Raw genomic sequence first — 8,031 nt, 5'->3', positions numbered from 1 at the left:
ATTACTACACCAGAGTTGTTTTATGGTGTCCATATTTAGTGTAACATAAATATATGTTACATATCTGCTTTGAAAAAAATATATGTTTTATTATTATAATAAAATAAAATAAAATGTTTATGCCTCTGCCTAAAACACGTGTTTAATTAGCAAAACAATCCGAAAGTAACTAATATCATCAATGACGTAATATATCATAATGTATCTGTAGCTTGTATTGACTTACAGTTTACAGTGTTATGTTCGAGGTCTGTCACTTGAGGTAATATTGATATGTAAAAATGTTAGATATTAATCATGATTGATAATCATCGAAAAACACTCATGAACTAATATGTAAATAATATATATGGATTTGAACCAAAATCATCTATTAATTATCATACATACGAAATTGACAGAAAATTTACACTGCGAAACTTTAAAGGTGAATAATGAGGTCCTTCATTGGCCGACGAATCCAATCTGGGCCACCTTAAGTTCAGCTGTGTAAAGGGGGAAGGGATCGTCGTATTTATTATTGCAGTCACTCGGTCATCTTATCATGTTAGACTACCAAAGATTATTTTTCCCAAATATTAAACATTACTGATGACAGTAGTTATTTAAGCAATAACCCCCCCCCCCCACAATTCACGACATATAGGCACGAGCCACAGGCTATTCAATGCAGTAATCTTAAAAGATTTACAAATACTTGAAAGTTGAGTAGACGAAAGGTAGATCAAATAAAAAGAGGAGTTCCATTTTGAATCGAAAAATGGTCAAAATGCCGAGTATCATACTTCACATTTTAGTTTGAGTACTCCAAGGTATAACTTACATTTATTATAATTGCTGTGTCACAAATGTTTTTTTACTGTATTGATTGCTTATTAGTTCGTGTAATGCATCTACACGGTGTCATAGATTAGTTCTATATATGTACGATTAACATAATACTTTTGTATTAAAAACTGTAGTTAGGTCACTGAAAATATAAGAAATGTACTGGAGTTATTTTATATACAAATGTACTGAAGTTATTTTTCTTAATTTCTACATATTTATTTGGAGGCTCACATGAGGTTATAATAACATTTGGTAAGCATTAGTAAAAAGTTTTTTATTCAATAATATGTGTGAGGAAGGTCGCGAGAAATTTGCCAGACACGGTCATAAAAACTAAGCCATTTCTAATCAGAATGATGCTAAAAAAACATAGTTGGACATGTTTGAATAGCATACCTTGTTTGGGCAACACTTGCATTACTATATTATCCGTTTCCAATGTACATCCATAACCAGCACCAAACCTTTCTGTATAACCATCTGTTATATAGTCCCTTCCACTGGTTGCCGTGAAATTGAGATATGTATCAACATAAAACATTCCATTGTGATAATATTTCCTAGTGCCTTGTATAGTCATTGGTCCGCTAGAATTCTATATATAAAATAAATGAATATACATTATGTTGAATCTCATGCTATTGTGCATTGAGTGTATAATGTGCTCCTCGTCACACCACGTTACAACATGTCCTGAAATGTCCTCAATCAAAAGTTACCTGCATCCATTGCCAACATAAATCTGTTGACATTTTCTTTGTATTAGAACTACGAGCTAAACAAGAAACTATTTTGCTAAGCAAGACAATTGAACTGGCAGTTCAAATATAAAACTATGTACTCCAATGAACCCGCATGCATGCTTACTGAAAAAGTCGGTCTAAATTATATCATATCACATCATCTGTCAACCCGATTTAGTTGGAGCCAATATTGTTTTGTTTTTTCTAAAAATCCCACAATAAACAACTAAATATCATTAAACAACAAATTTGATATACAGCATACTGTAAACTTTTTTTTCAAAACAAACCAAATATGTAATATGTCAATCCCGCATTGTTAGTGCCCATCAGAATGTTCTGAAAGTTCACTGAACAAAAAAATATATATACCGTTTAAAAAACAAATGTAAATCGTGTTACTGTTTATCGACTAATCGGAATGTTATTATATGAACTAAACGTCCTGTTTTCTGTTTAAACTGTTTGTTAACTTGTATAAGGATGATAACAATTTAAAACTCGGGTTGGCGTACATATTGTAGAACTGTTTAGAACAATATCCTTTAATTTGATCTGGAAATCTGGGAAATAAACATAGAGATTAGAAGATGTTTGAATAACAAATACCGATATTTGTTCAGTTGTGCCATTCCCAGTAACTACAAAAATTCTTGGTTCGTGTTCAAATATAGCAAATCCAGTAGAATTCCAGCTGCAAGTGAAATTAACTGATTCCCACAATGCAACATAACTCTCATCTGTAATAAATGATATTAAAAAAAAATATTTTTAATCCCACATAAAAAAAAAACATTTTTACAAATGAACAGATTAATACCAGATAAAACCCGACCACACATAACTATAATGTTGCAGATCAAGGCATTTTGCCACAGGAATGTTCAGTGAATTCGTTCAAAGATTTAAAGATTATTTTAAAAGTATTATAAATAGTGCACCAGGCTCAAATATTGCCTTACTCAGATTGTCTAAATGATGGACGACCGTTGTGAGGTGTGTAAATGCATATACAGTGTGATCATATTTTTTTTATATTACACATAAAACAAATAAGCAAAATGTGCAATTTCTGCTATTTTACAAAAAAAAAAACGACGATGCTGATATATGAACAGACTTCTACACAGGCTTACCAATTCTGACAGTAGATCTCGATATTATTCGTAATTTATAATCTGCAAATTTTGACCTGTCATTTGAATTCAAGTGAAGGGTATACATTCCCTGGTCTTCTTGCAGGCTAGGAATCTTCAGGTAAACGATTATTGTACTCGTGTTTTCTGTTTCCTTAATAGAAAAATGTATGCTTCCATGTTGGTCTCTGTCAAGCTGAGTTAATTTATGTAATACAAAAACATACCCATTGTTATTATTGAATAAATATCTGCATTATTTAACTAATGCAAAATAATTCGGCATATATAATTGAACTAACACAATTATTACTATGCAACATTTTGTATAGATATTATTTTCAGTCAGTATATATAAACAGAAAAAATGTGTAATAAGTAAAGCTGTAAACAACGTTATAGGGGTCAAAATATAAGCATATTACATTCGGATTCAAATCTCGCACATCGGAATTGTTTTCCAATCCAATATGGAACTGTGTTCGAGCATTATTATTATATTATTATAAAGTCTCACCAAATGCCCGTCTTTTCTAACAACTGGGTCGAGAAACTCTGTGACAGCATTCGGTAATGTGTATTCAATTTGTGTTGGTAGTGTGGTACTACTGTTGGACAACATTTCTCGTAACCCTCCTAAAATATAAAACGTGACACACATTATGGTAATTGAACGATGGTCAATTGGTGTAATGAACTGATGTAATTGAGTGAATGGTTGTGTCGAAAAAAAGCATAAACACACAAGGACATTGTTTTCATTGACATCGGAGATTCACAACAGACGCGGGTGCTGAAATGCTTTCACGTACCTCCCTCTAGTAACGATCCGTTGGCTGCCCTCGCCAAATCTACATTAAATATACGATATATGTATTTATTAGCACATTCTTATATTTTGGGTATGTACGAATTATGCTCATTCACAGCAGAATACAGTTCGCGTGAACAATATACATTGTTCTAAACAAGGTAAGCTTTTTATACGTCAATGAAGATGTATATATTTTGACTATACGCCAAATATGCTTTTTGAACATAGACTTTCCTAGGACGATAAGTAATAAAACAGTTAAATTTATTTAAATCAGGTATGAAATATGCATTGAGTCTATTAGTGGCGCGTGCGCTATCATAAATTACTATGGTGTTTCTGTTGTCTGAATAAGTAGTCAAGTGGCCAAATGATCTTAATGTTCGCTCTGTGGCATCTCAGAAAAGTTACACCGCATTTAATAGTTGGATTTAACATTTGAAGTTCCAATAATGCATTCTGTAGAGCTGGGTTGATGGCAAATCTCGATATATCAGCATTTAAATTCCATAAAATTGATGTAATATGATGTATCAATTGAAATTGTTTTTATTGTAGAATTCAATTCTGAAATAAGATCACTGATCCTAAGAGATATCGTTGCTTTGTTATGAAATTTTATGATTTTTTTATGAATTACTATAGACGATTGGTTCTCGGAATATGTGTATTAATATTAGCACTGGTCATAGTTCATATTATGTGCCGACACATATATTTGGGTAAACTTTTATATTGTACGTAATAGTTATACGAGAATCTGTGTCTCCATACAGCGGTGAACAGAGTGAGATTTTTGCAAAGATTAACAGGCCAAGTGAACGTTCATTGTGAATGGGTCTTGTCATATGTAATTACTTTGCCAGGCTTGAGCTATTGACAGATATGTACTGAATTGGTAGCATTGTATGAGACGGGAAAGTATGTAGAACATGTATATCGGATGTGAAATTAAAGGATTACTATATTTGATGAAAGTATGTGTCATATGAATGAATAAACAAAACAATTACACTAGCAACATTTTTTTCGAGTACAAGTTTTGATATTATGTTTTTCACAACAATAGGCACGGGAACAAAACAGTATTTTCACATTCATGTTCTTTTTAAAAGTGATTTATTAATATTATTTGTCTTAATATTGAAACGGTAAACAAGAACTTCTTGATTACCTGTGTAATTAAACTGTTCCACATACACATTGCAGTCAAAATAGTATTCTTTACAGACTACAAATACATTTAGCAATATTGGTGGTGGAGCCATCTTGGCAATAATAGTGTGAGCACAGTCCGTTGCAGTTGTCCCGATGTTTTGAACCAAATGGTAAATAGCATCCTCCAAATCCACAATATGTAATGTCAGAATAAGACGCAATAATCCATGACTTGCACCAATAACTTCATATTTCATATTCATTGGATGGAACCGCGTTTCCAACTGTTTAAAAATATATAAATTGAACGGCTCAGTGAATTTAACAAATACATCAGTTGTATCTTCGCCGTGAACGCACCGGAATCATGATTGATCGAGTGCAAAATTAAAATGCCACATTCACTGCGAGGGCTAGGGCCAAAGACCGATATATATACTTTCACACATTTGAATATATGCGGGTATGTACTAAAAAAGTGTATGTAGAATCACTGGGTGGAGCGGTCGTTGGGTCCAGAATGTTTATTACAAACATCAGATTCAATACAAAACTAGCAAAAGGTAGATTACTTGGTGTATTAAGGATGGTCTGGAAATGTACAAAGTACAACTTTCCAAGGCACGCTAACAGCCCATAAATATGTAAGCAGTTTGAAAGTGTACAATATCCAAAATCAACAGAAAAATAATTTACAAAATAAATACACAAAACATACAACATATATTTCTTTCGTTTGCCTTGAAACGCTGCCAGTCAAAAATGAAATGTGAAAAATAACGCCATGCTGTGAACCATTGAAAAAGGTAATCACAAAAATAATAACCACTGTGGCAATTTGTATTTAGCATTGTCCTTTAAATTCAGTATGTATATTTGATTTTAAGACTCAACTAGAAATGGGTGAATTTCTACACACACCAATTGGCGACTAATTTTAGGTTTAAACTGGTGAAACAAGTTATAAGTTATCTGATGAATGTGTATGTCCAATTGTCATACCTAATGCAAGAGAGATACGGCATCACTGTGTTATACTTACCTCATATATACTGTTAGTGAATTCAGGTATCTAAAACAAATCAAATATATTTGTATTAGTTACTGTTCAAGAAGATAAAGGACATAAAGTTTACCAAGATTCGATGTTTATTATAACATTGAGATTATTAACGCATACTGCAGAGGAATACAAACTGAGACGTTTAGAAATGTTATTGATTGTAAATAAATTGGTAGTCTATGCTCACATGGTCAAATGTTGGCATCGATGTACTTTTCAGAATCTGGAGTAACTAAAATCAAATCAAATATATATTATTACATGATTAATCATATAAACGTCATTTCTCATGATAACGTGTTGTTGAATGTTAATCTTACAAAACATTCCTTGAGCATAAAACAAATATATTATACAAATATTTATTCAATCAAGGTTGATCCGTGATAACTATGGTTTCCCTTTCCCCCTGCGAGCTTAGTTTATGGGACGTCCCTTATTTCCGGAGCTTTCCGAAGACGTTCTGGCTGGTCTGACTCGGGTCGATATGTTTATGTGTGGCGCCATATTTGTCTGGTGAGTTGCGTTGTATTTCCGTGTTGTTCATGGTATGACGGACTTATTAAATGGTAGCAGAGCATAAGCATGGCAAATAATTACAAAAATCCACCCCTGTTTGCTTCCGATGCGGTTTACGAAACATAGAAAAATTAAGTTAAATTATGGAGACTAATGACCGACATCGAGAAAAACAGGCGTTAGCGGTAACTTGGGGCCGATATATGTTGCAGTGACATCATGAGCTTTGAGGTATAACACCTACGCTCGATGATCGCAAGTAAAACATAATAACATAAGGATTTACTATTTCCAGTGCAACTAAAAACATCCCATCAGACTCGGCACTAAGTATAGCTTGAATAGCTTTGGTCTGAATATCAGTGAGTTGCATGATGTATGGATATCGTCGCAGTATCGCCGCGACATCCAAGCCAACACAGCTCCCACTGTGCGCAGCAACATTTATTCTGGGGTCAGGAATTTTCACCGCCTGGCAACTATCATGGTAAAAAAAAGGCCAATAAATTCTCAGAAAACGGTATTTTGGGATGGTTGTTGACACCGCCCTGAACAGTGTAACAAGATTACCTCTACATATGCAACATATTTACATTCGGTTGTTTAGGATTACTTCAAAGTTAAGTTTGTACTTTTTCTCGATTTTAGGTATTTTCACCAGCTTTTCGATCGATGTTCCACAGCAGCTTGTGCAGAGCCCATAGACATACATGAGAGTGGTGCGCGTCTTAAATAGCAACGTGAAGCGTATTTGTGACTTAGCTCCGCCTTGAAGATTTTGAAAGCTTGGCCAAGCGCGTTGAAGAAAGAAGCAATATGATTGGCTGTTGGTAAACTGATTCTAAACTTTCAAATATTCGGATAACTCAGAAACCCCTAGAGGTACAAATCCATTGGATAGATATGGGAGAAGAACCAGATGCATGGTCTGCCAGTCAGTATTCCACTGGGCTAAGAATTGCCCAGACAAAGATGGCCAAAGGCATGCATGGTTCAAGAGAATGATCCGATTAATGAGACATGTAATATAACTTTACTTGCTAAAGAACAGCCTGATATTGAGATTTTAATGACTAAGTCATTTGTGTGTGCTATAATTAATACTGCATGTACACGCACTGTGTGTGGAAGGAAATGGCTAGAAAATTATGTGGATGATCTTGACACCATACAGAAAAAGGCTGTTATCAGATTGATACAGAAGTTGTAGATGTAGATATACCTCTGTTGCTGAGTAAAACATCATTAAAGAGAGCTGAGACAAAATTAGATATTTGCAACGACAAAGCAGAAATGTTCAAAGAGCCTGTCAAACTAAAATTCACGTCTAGTGGACATTATTGTGTTGACATCGGGAAATTAAGAGAGAACAAGAAAACTGATCAACAAGCTATGGCCTTGATGGCTGATGATACAGAGCCTGAGGTGACTGAAAATGAAATGATACTGATTGGTGAGAATATAAACAGAGTGGATCAAAAGAAAATCCTGGTTAAACTGCTACGCCAATTTAGGCGTGCCTCGGCAGAACGATTAAGATAATTACTGGAGAATGCTGGCACAAATGATAAAAATGTCTTTCAGAGTCTGTTGAAAGTGACAACTGTGAAGTGTGCTTCAAATATAAAAAAACAATCTCCTAAACCTGCAGTTGGTTTTCCATTGGCATCTGATTTTAACGAGACTGTAGCTGTCAATTTGCATGAGTTGGGAAGTAAACTATGGTACTTACACATCATAGATGAGTTTTCTAGATTTAGTGCTGGA

This window comes from Saccoglossus kowalevskii, chromosome 14 (assembly GCF_978046115.1).
Source record: "Saccoglossus kowalevskii chromosome 14, keSacKowa6.1, whole genome shotgun sequence".
Lineage (NCBI taxonomy): Eukaryota > Metazoa > Hemichordata > Enteropneusta > Harrimaniidae > Saccoglossus > Saccoglossus kowalevskii.
This window is presented reverse-complemented; position numbering follows the sequence as displayed.